We start from the raw sequence: 15253 nt of genomic DNA, 5'->3' as shown, positions 1-15253 counted from the left end.
TATGGGTAAAGGGAGACTAGATGGATTTTCTAAGATTCTACACAAACCAAGACGAGAAACGATAGCTTCATTCCTATTCCTGCCCACATTTGACAAACCTCCCTTGCTTGAAGGGTACTCTGTCTACTCACAGAATGACAATAGTTTTCAGAAGCCAGGATAAAAATTACAATACAAAGTCATCAAAAGGAGTAGGGACAAGACAATGGCTACTTAAGTTGTATGAATTCTGTCATGCTTATAACAGAAATGCCCAATCATGGAAATGAATTCATAATCAGTATTCACCTAAAGTGTGTGTGTGTGTGTGTGTGTGTGTGTGTGTGTGTGTGAATGTGAATGTTCATACTATTATTTTATTTTAGTTCAAGTAAAGTAACGTTCAGCTGAAATGTCTTTTGATCTCTATTTAGTAACCATTATATTTTACACTTCATGAGTGGTAGCATTTCATTTATATTATATGAGTGGTTAAAACCAAAAAAAAGCACCCTCTTCTATTCCAGTCTTATTTTGTCATCTGTATGTTGAATATGTATGTGTGAATATATATAACATTTATATAATGCCTTTATATACTTTTCTGTAATTTGTTATTTGTGTGTATTTGTATGTGAATGTCTTGTGTCTGTACCTAATTTGTGTGTGTTTGTGTTGCTCAATCTCTCCCTCTGTCTGTGTACGTTCAAGTTTCATGCATCTGTGCAACCAAATATATTCTAGGGAAAATAATGAGTCTGTGGTCGCATGGACTAGGACTAGGCAAAATTATAACTTCATATACCCAAGCACACTAACAGAAACCTGGGGTTTTGTGGAGACAATGCTTGAGAAAGCCGAAGAAGAGGTCAGGGGAATAGAAGTCTGCAATCTGGGCCTGAAGTGGAATCCTGAGATTAAGAAACAAGTGTGAAGATTCCATGGCAGAATTGCTGAAGAATATTTAAGAAAAAAGAATGTAGTTTCTTTTTTTAGCTTTTAAGTTGCAGGGTAGATGTGCAAGTCTGTTACACAGGCAAACTTGTGTCATGGGGATTTGTTGTACAGATTATTTCATCAACCAAGTGTTAAGCCTAGTACCCATTAGTTATTTTTTCTGATCCTCTCCCTCCTTCCACCCTCCACCCTCCCATAGGCCCCAGTGCATGTCGTTCCCTTCTCTGTGTCCATGTACTCATCATTTAGCTCTCATGGATAAGTGAGAATATGTGGTATTTGGTCTTCTGTTCCTATGTTAATTTGCTAAGGATAATGGCCTCCAGCTTCAACCATGTCCTTGCAATGTCCATGATCTCATTCTTAGAAAAAAGAATTTCTTACAGTTTATTTAAGAATCTTCCTGGGCTGTAATGCTCATCTTATATTCACACACAATGTTTTCTACATATGCATCTTTAAATTGGTGGTGCTTTAGAGAATGAAATGATCCAGGTTGTACCTGGAGGTGCAGATAATGTAGAAAATGAATGCCATGCCCAGGAGGGAGATGGGAGTAAAGAAGCAACTAGCAGATGTGTGGTTGAGAAGTAGAGATTAGACACACCCATTTTGCTCAAATGTATTAGACAAAGGTGACCCTGGAAGGGGGATGGTGGACTTGGACTGACACTCGGGTTACATAACAAGTGTCCATTAAGTGTCCCTGCAAAGCCAAGTGCTAAAACTAAAATTATGCCTATAATCTGTTATCCCACTTTATTTTGTAAGTATAGACACAGGCTGCAAGACATGTAATTATTCTTTCACTACTTTTCTACTAGATGTAACTTCATGAGAATTCCATTGTGAGAGAAGTTAGTTTATATTTCATGATATTTCATATAATAATAATGTAGTTCCTGTGTAACTGTACCACTAAAAATAGTACCATATCTCTGTAATTGCTAGAGGAGTTGATAGTCTTTGTGCATTAAGCAAGAATGTGTCTCATTCCATAAATCATTTATAACTACTGCAGTGATTGAATAGTTTATACTCTTAAACAAATAAAAATGAACATCTGTCTATTCCCTGGACAACTGAATTGTGTAACTGACCCTCAACTTTTCTAAAATTTAATTATTTTTTTGTTAAAACCAGTAAAATAAAAGTTTATTTTGGTAGCTTTTAGTACTCATCTGGTGTTCCATTAGATCTTTCTATATACATATTATTGCACTTTTGGTTCTGGGGTGCATGAGCAGAACATGCAGGATTGTTGCATAGGTACATACATGGCAATGTGGTTTGCTGCCTCCATCCCTCCGTCACCTGTATCTGGCATTTCTCCCCATGTTATCCCTCCCCAATCTACCTACCTGCTTCTGTCCCTCCACTATTGACCTTCAGCAGACCCCAGTGTGTGATGCTCCCCTCCCTGTGTCCACGGTTCGACACCTATATATGAGTGGGAACATGTTGTGTTTGATTTTCTGTTCTTGTGTCAGTTTGCTGAGGATAGATCTTTATTTCCCAAACAAAGTGTTAGGGAACTCTAGTGAGTATTGTGAATGTCCTGAAGTATACTGCTTAAAGACTTGATCTTTTAATCTTTTACATAAGTTAATATATTATTCTTGACAAAACTGGATTCAGTAAATTGTAAGATTTACCTCAGAACCACATTCTGGAGTAAAAAAAAAAAATCACTGTAATATTTGGCATCACTATAATCTTTGACCATTGCAATACTTTTAAGCTTAATCTGGCCTCATTGTGGTTCCTGTGAAAAAAAGATACTAAAGAGAGAAAAAGACAAATGAGTGTTGAAGGAGTGACTTTCTTCTTTCTATGACTATGTAGCCAGAGAGACAGGAGATGGGAAATTTATACCTTTATGATGCCAACAGTGCAGCATATCGGTTTTTACCTTTAAATATTGCTTCAAAAATAATTTCTTTTGACTATAAGTGATTTAATTATTTTAATATAACTGATTGTTTAAAACCATACAAAGTTATAGAAGTATCTATAATGTAAAATATTTATTTCTACTGATGTTTTCTCTTCAGAGCTAAGTGAAGCGATTCAGCATACCCCATTACCACTTTAACAGCTCTGTCTTAGTACCACTGTCCCATAAGTTGAAAAAGTCTACTGATATGATTTAGCTGTGTCACCACCCAAATCTCATCTTGAATTGCAGTTTCCATAATCCACATGTGTCATGGGAGGAACCCCGTGGGAGGCAATTGAATCAGGGGAGTGATTACCTCCATGCTGTTCTTGTGATAGTGAGTGTGTTTTCAGGAGAGCTGATGGTTTTATAAGGGGCTTTTCTCCCTCTTCACTCTGCACATCTCCTTGGCCATGTTCACAAGGACATGTTTGTTCTCCCTTCCACCATGATTGCAAGTTTCTTGTCTTCCCCAGCCATGCTGAACTGTGTGTGAAATACATTTCTTTTCTTTATATATTACCCAATCTTTGGTATGTCTTTATTAGCAGCATGTGAATGAACTAATATACCTACACAATTGGGTGCAGATTGAACATTCCTAATCCAAAAATCTAAAATAGGAAATATTCCAAATATGAAATTTTTTGAACATTGAACATGAAATAGTTACAGCTTTGCTTTCTAATGGTTCAATGTACAGAAACTTTGTTTCATGCATGAAATTATTAAAAATATTACATAAAATTACCTTCTGGGTGCCATCCCCAAAATATACATACATACATATATAATTTATTATATATATTATTTTATATATGTACATATATATGGTTTATTATTATATATGTGTGTGTGTGTGTGTGTATATATATATATTTCAATATAAAAAAATCTACAATCTGAAACACTTCTGATCCAAATCATGTCAAAAATGGAATACTCAATCTGTAGTAGAATTGTACCTAATATCAACATTTGTCTGGTATATTGTAATCATTGAATAAATATTTCTAGTAGATAGCATAGTTTTTGCTGAACCAGTTTTATAACTTTTATCACCTAGTTTTTTTAGGATTAATTTCTTGTTAACACTCAGTACATGTCCTTTGAGTGAAACTATTTCTACGTCTCAACCTATAGGATAGACATATTACCCAGGCCTGGCCCTTTGCATATTCTTTACATGCCCTTTCCTTAGTTAAAATAAGTATGTAATTTAGGCAATGACAATAATAAAGACAATTCTAGGATGTCAGTTGGAATTTTTGAAATTAAAAAAATAACTTGCTGTCTAATAAAAATGTTGGCTGTAAATGTGAATCTAGAAATGTCAGGACTCTCTACTCACACAGTATTTGTTTGAGAAAGAATTCAAAATGGAAAAAAAAAAAAACACAGAAAACAGAGAAGGAATGAGAGAGAGAGGGTAAAAGTGGCTGAATTCCTACGTCCTGCCATACCTAAAGGTAAACACAGCTCTGTACTTTTTAGGCATTCAATTTGTTTTATTTTTATTTATATGTATAGGGTTATCATCACTTGCAAATAAAAGAATTCCGATTAACACATTTTAAACTTTTCTCCATATTTCTCACAATGTGAAGAGTATAGTTCATTCATGAAACAAAAAATGTGTCAAACAGAGCATGTCATATTCCTTGAATTAGATGGGAGAACTGCAGATACATTTCTTTGGACTGATTAAGTCAAATGCATTAGAAAATGTTGGCAGAAGATTAAAATAGAAGAAGTTACTTATGTTTTTCTTACACATGTTTTCTTTTAAGTGGAAGGGTATAATGAGCAGCTTTTAGGATGGCCTCCAGTGATTCCATCCACTGGTATTTATGCCTTTGAGGAACCTTTCCATTTGAGTGTGGATTTAGTGACTCACTTCTAATAAATAGAAAACTACAGAACTGGTGTTATGTCACTTCTGAGATTAGATTATAGAAAGATACTGGCTTCCCTTGGAGGACTGCTGTTGCTCTGTCTTAGACTGCTTGTATGTCATGAAACAGTCCCCTGGTGAGGTTCACATGAGTAAGATTAGAATCAGATCATTCCCCAGCCAGGTCTTCATGTTAACTTGCAGCTCTGGTTTATAGGTTGACTGCAAACTCATGAAAGAGTTTGAGGCATGGCACTTAGAGAAGCTACACCACGATCCTTGAACATGTGAGGTAATAAATGGATGGTGTTTTAAGTGCTAAGTTTTTGAGTAGTTTGTTACACAGCAATAAGTAACTAATACATAAGAGTAGAATCAGGATCAGTGATTATAAAATGGAATCAGAGGCTCTGTTTTAAAACCGTTGTCACCTTCTACCACCAATTAGCAACAAGAAGAGAAATTTAGCTTACTTCAATTTCTTCTGTATTTACCATCAGCTACTATCACCAGGAAGGCCTTGAATAAAGTTATAACTGATAATCAAACTCAACATAGTGTTTCAGGCCTTTCCCGTTTTATCGTTAGTCTTTCTCTATGCCTTTCTATGTGGTGTTTTGGAGCTTGAACAGCTGAACTCACCATTGTATCACCTGCAATTATTGCCTTTAAAACACAAACAGATTCTCAAGTAATTTCAAAGAAACCTCACTTCCGTAAATACAAATAAATAAAACGAGGACTGAAGAATTGAAGCCTATCTAGGTAGAGTTGCTAAAAGCTTTCCTACAGGACTTCAGTGCTCAACTACGGTCACTTACATATGTTCGCTTTTAGAGTTAAGTATTTTTAATGGTTTGGAGAATTGTCTTAAAGTCCAGGTGTATTAGGCTTCTAAACTTTGATTATGTACCTGAGAATCTAAATTTGATTATATATTTTTGGAATTCAGAGCCCTAAGATCTAAACTTGTTAAAATAAACCATCTTGGGAGCAAGTAAGAAAGCAGCAGCAGTAAAAATAAAATCATGATTCCTTATTGGCATTATTGCAATACCTCTTTATTGACTGGACTTTTTCCTAAATTGGTGAATTTAAATTATTTAGTATAATTTTAATATGGTGAAGTTGATAATATATCCCATTTTCTAATTATTTATCTTTCCTTTAAATCTCAAATCACAGGGTTGCCATTATGAGAGAGTAATCTAGTTGCACATTCCCATATATTTGAAATGGAGAATTGGAATTTTTCAAGAATTTTCCAAAATAATCCACCTTGCCAGATAACCACTTTGTTAGCTGCTCAGAAACAGTCTTAATGTGGAAAGTTCAAATAGGAACCAATGACAGAATTAAAGGCAGAACATTATAATAGCTATGACAGCTTTTGAGTTTTCCGAGTGATGTTAATCCATATGCCAGTTTTGCTTCTTTGACTTATGTTACACTGATAGAATTATTTGGCCATTCACTAGCAATATGCAACAATACACAAATCAGAGTTCAGAGAAAAGAGAAATAGAGGAGAGAGAGAGAGCAAGTGAGAGGAATTTACAGATCTGTATTTCCATACTTATCTTTTATATGGTGTGTTTTCTGGTAAAATCGATCCAGCAAGCTACATGGCTCTTCTATACATTATCAGTGAGACAAGTAACCCTTTTCCCAAACGAAAGAAAAATTGGGAAGGATTGAATTGAAATTGAAAAGAGGGATAAAACGTCTTAATCTGATACTTCCCTCTTGTCTAGAAAAGCAGCAAACACCATTAGTGTTTGATGGAATAATACATAATTCCCCTAACAGACAAATTTCCCACCTAATGGTATCTTTTGTTTTAGAGGCTATTCATTTATCGTTTAATGGTGCTTTGCAAACTTGAATGTGTATATAGATTACATGCAGATCTTGTGAAAAGTGGATTTGATTCAGTTGGTCTAGGGTGCTGTTTGAGATTTTACATTTCTAATAAATTCCCAGGTGAAATCAGTACATGGACTATATCTTAGTAGCAAGAGTTTAGAATTTCTGACATTTTTATAAGACTGTCTTTGCTACTGCGGAATATATACAGACACTGTTCTCAAGGAGACAACACTATATTCAAAGAGAAAAGTCAACCCATGTGTAAAAATAGCTCATGCATTAATAAGATTAACAGCAATTAGTATATTGAGGAGGTGTAGACAGGGCTGGCTTCATGAGCATATGATGTATGCAGTTTCACAGGGCCCTATGCTTAGAAGGGCCTACATATGGTTTAATGCCCTGCTGTTGCTGTCTGGAGATTCTTCTTCCTATTATTATTTAAGTTCTGGAATACATGTGCAGAAGCTGCAGGTTTGTTACATGGGTATGCATGTGCCATGGTGGTTTGCTGCACCCATCAACCTGTCATCTACATTAGGTATTTCTCCTAATGCTATCCCTCCCCTAGCTTAACCCCCATGCCCCATAAGGCCCTGGTTTGTGATGTTCCCCTTCCTGTGTCCATGTGTTCTCATTGTTCAACTCCCACTTATGAGTGAGAACATGCAGTATTTGGTTTTCTGTTCCTGTGTTAGTTTGCTGAGAATGATGGTTTCCAGCTTCATCCATGTCCCTGCAAAGGACATGAACTCATCCTTTTATATGGCTGCTTAGTACTCCATTTGTATATGTGCCACATTTTCTTTATCCAGTCTATCATTGATGGTTATTTGGGTTGGTTCCAGGTCTTTGCTTTTGTGAACAGTGCATCAATAAACATACGTGTGTATGTGTTTTTATAGTAGAATGATTTATAATCCTTTGGGTATATACCCAGTAATGGGATTGCTGGGTGAAATGGTATTTCTGGTTCTGGATCCTTGAGGAATCACCACGCTGTCTTCCACAATGGCTGAATTAATTTACACTCCCACAACAGTGTAAAAACGTTTTTATTCCTCCACATCCTCTCCAGCATCTGTTGTTTCCTGACTTTTTAATGATTGCCATTCTACCTGGCATGAGATGGAAATTCTTACTACATTTTGAACAAGGGGCATTTCATCTTCATTTTGTAATGGAAACCACAAATTACATAACTGTTCCTGGGTACCAATAAGGTTGTATGGAACATTAAAAAGGGTGAAGTCATTGTTCACTGAAAGGAATAGGAAATCATTTCCAGAGGAGGAAGCATTTGAACCGTGCCTTGAAGGATAGGTAAAATTTTAACAGAGATACAAGTAGTTAAGTAATGGGGGGAGAATAATGTGGGCAGAGAGATTGTTATGATCAAAGAAATGAAGACTAAAAGTGTTGCATGTGGGAGGAATAGGGCAGAGTTCGGTGTGGAACATAAAGTGCTGAGCACGTAAGTGTTCAATACATTTTTGTTGAATTAATTTCTGCTGAATGAGTTTCCCAGAGATTAACATACTGTCTGTATTGCTAACCTAGATGAAAGAATTATACCATCTCAACTGTAGCAAGTACCATGGCCTGTGCTTTTAGAGGTTCAAAATTGATGCATGAGAGTAAAGGTGAAAATAAGATTTGTTAACAGATGTTAACAGTCCTACAAAATGGTAGGCTCTTTAACTTGTTACCTAATCTACTTAAGTGATTGGAAATAGGGTGGTGATTTTCATTTCACTAAAACATTATGGTCTAGTTTCCATTCATCTAGAAAAATTTTGTTTTATGGTTTGAACATTTTCAGGAATCTCATTGAAACAAACAAAACAACATGTTGCCTTTGGACAGAATTAGAAACTAAGGTTACAACTTTACTACAACATGTAACTTGTAAAACAGACCAATGGCCATGATCCATATAAAATGAGCATTTGTATTACATGTGGAGAAACTCATTCATGGGAGTATGAGAGGATCAAAATAACCATATTTGTTTTGTCAATTTTTCTCCTTATTAGATAGAAGTGAATAACGAACATAAGTGTTTTTTGTCTCTTTTTGTACAAATGAGGCTAGAACTTTGAAATAAATTTATTTGGGGAAGGCACATAACTTGCCAAGGCTTATCTTTCTGCTTTAAAATTAGAGTGTGGTGTCCAAGCAGACAGCTGGGGAAGTTTTCCTCCCTGGGCTGCAGTGCTGCTTGGCCCCGCTGCTCTTTAAGCCTCTCTGAACTTTTTCCATGAACTCATCCTCAATGTCCTTCTCCTCCAACCCTACAGGGACAGATTAACTGGTCAGGAAAAAAGAATGCCATGGGCATAGTCACCCAGTTAGATCCCACTTGAGTTATTGAACCTACGAGCCACGGTGTTTATTATGTCGCCACCACAATACCATCTCTAGGGCCAGCTCTGTGCCAAGGTTCCCCTTGAAACCAGTAACAGAAGTGACAGGCATAACTCATGGTGGATCTCCTAGCAAAGAAATATGCCCCTGGTCCCTATATACCCTCTACTGGCTACCCTCTAGGTACTTTTGCCTGGCATGGTTGGCATTGCAGGAATATTTCATAAAAATCCTACTTACGTAAACTGGGACTTGTACTTTGCTTACGAGGTATTAACACAGTCTTTTTTTTTCTTCTATTTCCTTCTGTTTCTTTCCATTTACAATTGCCATGATCATAATCATTTTCTCTATCCCTAAAATGGACTATGAAAATGAGACCTTGAAAGGAAATAGAGGCATTAAAAGCTTTTAAGAAACCTGAAATGTTTAACCTTATGGTTTCATGCTTTCTTACTGAGGAAAATGAAGCAAAACAAAATTATATGAAATGAAGCAAACTTCTTTTTTAAATTTCAGAAACAAGAGTTTGTCCAAAAATTATGTCACATATGGATACTTATAATTGAAGATGAAGTACTCTTGAATTATAAAAAAGGTGAAAAAAGACATATTTAAAATGTTTTTTAAAATATTGAGTCTTCAATACAAAAGCGAATACTGTTTTTGTTTTCTATTGGTTAGTGCATTATCTATTCTGTCAACCAGACTTTGCTTATAAAGTATAAATGCAGATATAGGGTAAGTTTCAGAATAAACTACAAACTTGGTCATGTGGGTAAGCTTTTCCCTATATAATATATATTGGGGATCTTCATTGCTTCCATTGAGATACTTTCTAAATATTATTTTTCTTTTGTGTCACAGAGACTAAGTGAAATTTCCCAGTTAAGGAAACAGGTTAGCTTCTTGTTGCTGAGACTCTCTGGCTTTTAAATTGAAATAAAACAGACCCACTTGCAGTGCAGTTGTTTGGATTGTCTTTTGTATGTTCTAATGTACCTGGGATAGTCATTCTTCAGAAAGCACATTCCTCGATGTGGAGATATTTGAATGCACAGAGGACAGACTAACATCATTGTACTGGCAAGTCTCCTCAGCCAGGCTGAAGTGTGAAGTGTTGTAACTAATTGGGATGCTTCAGACAGAAAACCTATTAGCTAAGTAGTTAAAGGAATTGTGGGAGAGGAAATTCTTAGGTTATTCAATAATGACTTTCAATTTCATTTTGGCTATGAAAATGTGCCAGTGGACACCAGACTCGTGTCACTTTGGCCTGAGTGAAGCAGCCAGCACTGTTGCTATAGTGAAAGATGTAGGAAATGTGCACCCAACTGGTGTGTGAGGACAGAGATTTTTATTTATGCCTAAATCTCTGCACACATGTAGGTACTTTTTCCTGTTACAATTAAGCCTTTTATATTTCAGGGAACATAACTGAAAGAAATGTGTCTAAATGAAATAATTGATAGGCTTAAAATAAAGATGTTAGTAAGCTAATAAAAATGTTAGACAAAGATGACATCATAAAAGGTAGCGTTGCTAGTGGCTAACATATTTATTTCTTTCAATAATAATCTCACACTTTCTAAAAACACTTATAAAGGTATACAGAGATCAGAAAATTTTGATGCTATAAGGTGCTACACATGCAATTTGAAGGAATGACCAGATTCATATCTGAAAGCCTGAGGTTCCCACTCATAAAAAATATACCAGTATGGAGGGACTTAAAAAAATTAACTTAGAAAAAAGAAACAAAAACTCAACATTCTGCTAATAAGCCACTTACAAAATACCACATGTTATGTGATTCCACTTGTATAAAATGTCCAGAATAGATAAATCTATGGAGACAGAAAGTAGATTGGGGTTGAATAGGCCTGGGGAAAAGATGGGGAAAGAAGCTGAAGGGCAATGGCTAGAGGGAACAGGGTTTCTCTTGGTGGTGATAAAAATTGTTTAAAATTGCTTGTGATGATAGTTGCACATGTCTGTGCATATACTAAATATCATTAAACTGTACATTTTAAATGGGTAGACTATATGTATGCAGAATATTTCTCCATAAGACTGATTCATAAAAAATTAACTCGTACACTTTCCTTTTAATCATCTACCATACATCTCATCTAAAGTAAGAAAGTTCTTATAATTCTAAATGTTTAAATAGCCAATTTGCCTGGGTATTTACCCAATTCTCCACTCCCAGGTGGGACTGGCAAAAGTAGGTGGGAGAAATGGGAGTGGTTCTTTCTCTGCAGGGCTCCGATTTTAGCCCAAACAGTTATGTAGACATCAAAGAGCACACCAGGACAACCAGAATGGAACAGCTGCAGACCTCCTTTGATCTCTGCCCAATGACCTCTTCATCACATTTAGTATCCCTTCTAGTCTGGAGTTATTGAATTCTTATTCCTTCTAGGAAAGCTATTGCCCATAGACTAATGTTGGTGACCAAGATATTTTCTGCAAGCTGGAAACCTGTATTCAAAATTTTTTTTTTTGTGGACAGTGTGTGTTCTTTATATCTATTTAGTGTTGAGATATCTGGGTTACAAGTCTCTTTTTGACATAGCAACATCCCAGTCTGTTATAATTGGGCCGCAATTAGAAAGATAATCTTGAAAATTCATCTATGTGCTCTCTAGGTCTTTTGTTTCTTCAGTATTTAATCATTCCACTGATGTTGTTCCCTGTATAACATAAATTAGTTAGAGGAAAGAAATTCTCAAATCAAACAATTAGCTACTAGTTCTAATTAAGAGGTTGGTTGGAAAAAGCAGCCAAAATTAATAATTTAGATAGTTTGATTTTTCATGTACTAGAGAAAAATAATCAGAATCGTGGTTAGAAAGTTTATACAATTGTGGACCTTCTGTTCAGTATTCAGGCATCTTTTCTGAAATTTATTACTTCAAAAGTGTTTGAAGTGTATGATTGATTTGATAGACATTTTACTTAAACCCATTACATTCCACTTAACCCACCAAAAATATATTAAGTACTGATGACAGAACAGACATTGAGCTAGGGTTCATGTGGGAAACTTAAAGGAAGAATAAACAAACATACAGTAGCAGGTGATCTCGAAGGAAGCAGATTTATCTGCAACAACAACTACAAAAAATCTGATACAGAGAGAACATGTGATGTGCAATATAACTTAACAAACAGAAGATACATGTATCCAAGTTTATATGTAGAGTGCTGGTTTAATGAATACATAAAATTTGAGCAATTCGGTACTTTGCTGCAAAAATACATTATTGTGATAGCATCATGGGGACCTGAATAAATGTGTAGATCTACTTATTCCCAAGTATAGCTACAGAAAATTTAAGTAGTATGTGTGGATTTCTCGTGTTGTAATGTCAAATTATTTACCACTTCATTGCTTTGGAGAACATGTGGAAAGAACTGAATGCCCTCATGTCCATTAACTTTTTGGTTCATTTGTTTTTTGTTGTCATAGCATTTATGGTAATAGAGATAATCAGCAAGAGAAATGTGTTATTACACATTGTAATCAATAAAATTAAACAGTAAATACATTTAGTTCTTGATAATATAATCTCTTGTCCTAAAAGATAATTAAAATGTGAATCGTGTTGATCATTTTCTCTCCAGCAAATTACAGGTAGCCTTATAAATATGGGTTATGGCGCTCAAGAAACTGGCATGTTACTATGTGAAGTCACTGTTCGTTCCCCTCTTATTTCTAGAAGTCTAGCAAAATGAAGACTATCTATTATGTTCCAATGACTCACCTTTTCCCCTCTATAACATGCAGTACCCTTGAAACTCCTGGTCAAAGTTTATTTTCACTGCTAAACTGAAAACTGCATGAGCACAGGGCCTTCTTCACTATTGCATAGTAACAGTAAGTAATTAAATATTTCCATAGAAAATGAATCAAGAAGAACCATGGTAGGAGATACAGAAAATTTAAAAGTATGACAAAATTACCTTAGTTTATATGTTTATTTAAACAGTTGATGTATTTCTTCTCTTTGTGCCATAAATGTTCTTTGCAGACTCCTACTAAATATCATACACATTGCACAATCTCACTCTCTGTTTACATGTCTGTTTCTTCCAGATCTTGCTCAAGCATCTGAAGAAAGAGTATTTTGGAGAAGTGCAGCATTTCGAAGGGCATTCTCAGGGATAGGATCTGGTAAATAAATTTGTGTTTGAATTTCTAGCAATTTGCACATTGAATGTGTAGTAAATACCAGTAAACAGTTATTGAATTAATGAATGAATCAATGAATCTTTAAAATTCCAGACAGTTTTGTCCTTTTGTGTCTACTAATTTTTTTTATCTTACAATGAGCATGTTTCCAAAACAATTTGACATTGTGAGAATCATAAGGATTATTGCCAAAGCAATTGACAATTGCAATTCAAATGTTTTGTATGAATAGAAAATAATCACATTAAGTTCTTATTCAATATATAGATTTGTTTAAGAATAAACTAGTAACATAAAATTGATTTTATTTCCTAAATTAACATTCTAGGCTTAAATTTTATGGTGTCAGCAATATGATCATTTACTATTTGATGAACTGTAATATTAAATATATTCACTTTCTCATAATGCATTGTTGTGTCCCAAAAGACAAGTGAAATGTAGATTATACCACATAATTTGCAGAATCTTCCCACACAATATTTTTCATTTTGCTTTGCTCTTTCCAGATACTCTGTCTTTCCAGCTAATGTCTCATCAATAAATACCTGGATCAATCAACAATAATATAATACTTAAATATTAAATTTACTTCAAAAGGTAATTACTTTAGCATTTGCAAAGGGGATATGGAACGTTGCAGACTAGGAGAGATAGATATTTCAGGACACCCACACAGAATGGGCATTGGTATGGCAGAGGAGTATTACAGAGAATCTCATTGTACCCATGTCCATGCATGGAATAACCTGCCTCCTGGCTGGCTTGAGGAAGCTAATCAGACTAGGCAACAGCCACAGGAAAGTCACTATCTCTTTCTATATCAACAACTCTCCTCCTCCTCCTGCCAAACACTATCAAAATCCTGAACGGTCATATAAATTACTAAATATTAAGTTGGAAACCAAAAGCAAACAAAATGAATATAATGATGTGACCTCATTGTTGGGAGAAGGCAATGCAGAGCACTTTTGGATATGCAATTTTCCTGACCCACGGAGGTTTCCTAGGAACAAAGTCTAAAAGAGTGGGAGGAAATAATCCAGGCAGATGCAAAATCTAGTGAGTGGGAGTCGTGGCACTCACCAGAGAGAACATGTGATATGCAGCAAATAAGCTAGGATCAGGCAATCACAGGACTTCACATGTCAACCTATTCACTTTTCTTACTCTCTATCCTGATATTGAAACAATAAAACAACAAAAGGACAGAATAAACAACAAATAATGGAATGAAGAAATGTTAACTACAAAAACAGAAGAGCTAGATATAGTAAACACATTTTTAAAAGGTGATAGAATAAATATATTTTAGGCTCATTTGCTGTAGTTTATTACAAAATTCTATTCTATGGCTAAAATTTAAATACATGTTATGTAGACAGGTTCCATTTGTTCCGATTTTTAGGTTTCACATTGTAAGTTTAGTACTAAAATCACTAACTTTGGGTATGTTGAGAGCAGTGTTTCACTGAGCATACTGAAATGTTTGAGACACCAAAGTTTCCTAAAGACACACTTATTGGACAATGAATCATTTATTGGGGGTAGGAGGCATTATAACAGTTTGCTTTAAAAGTTAAACATAACTGTGAAAATGTAGTTCTTGGTCTTGAAAAAGATTTGTCTTTTTAATATACTTTATCCAATATCTATATACAACTTTACAATTTTTTTTATAAATTTTGACTCCAATCTTTAATTGTCATTAAAGACCAATTCTCCTACTAGTAGTTTACACTCTGTTTTGAGTAGATGGCTCTTTCAACCGTCGTGAATATTGTAAATTAAAGTTGAAATATTTTCAAAGTGCATGCACTGCTCCAGGGCTTTAGGCCAATATCCATCAATTGCTTTGCTCTTTCGGTTGAGTGCGAGTCTCATCCATGACAGCTTTCTGTAAATTAGAGATAAAGCCTTGTTCTGCCTTTCTAACATTTTCCATGCAGTTTGATCACTTCTGCATCTTTTCTTTTCCAGGGTCAAAAAAGAAGAGAATTTGTGTTAGATTTAGTCCTTTCTCTCATCAATAATTGGCCTTATGTTTACA

The 15253-nt window shown here is 35.1% G+C and overlaps 1 long non-coding RNA gene across 1 annotated transcript in view; it reads left to right on the top strand.

Annotated features, from left to right (window-relative positions):
* LOC116549577 overlaps window positions 1–14463 on the top strand; it is an 88888-nt gene extending 74425 nt beyond the window's left edge. The window contains exons 3-6 of the long non-coding RNA XR_004267945.1: window positions 8199–8326; window positions 12799–12888; window positions 13108–13185; window positions 13713–14463. This is a non-coding gene — a long non-coding RNA (uncharacterized LOC116549577). The remainder of the gene's footprint in view (window positions 1–8198; window positions 8327–12798; window positions 12889–13107; window positions 13186–13712) is intronic.
* Window positions 14464–15253: the final 790 nt, after the last annotated feature.

Source organism: Sapajus apella, unplaced genomic scaffold, assembly GCF_009761245.1.
Source record: "Sapajus apella isolate SASKATOON/1434 unplaced genomic scaffold, GSC_monkey_1.0 scaffold6, whole genome shotgun sequence".
Lineage (NCBI taxonomy): Eukaryota > Metazoa > Chordata > Mammalia > Primates > Cebidae > Sapajus > Sapajus apella.
This window is presented reverse-complemented; position numbering and strand designations above follow the sequence as displayed.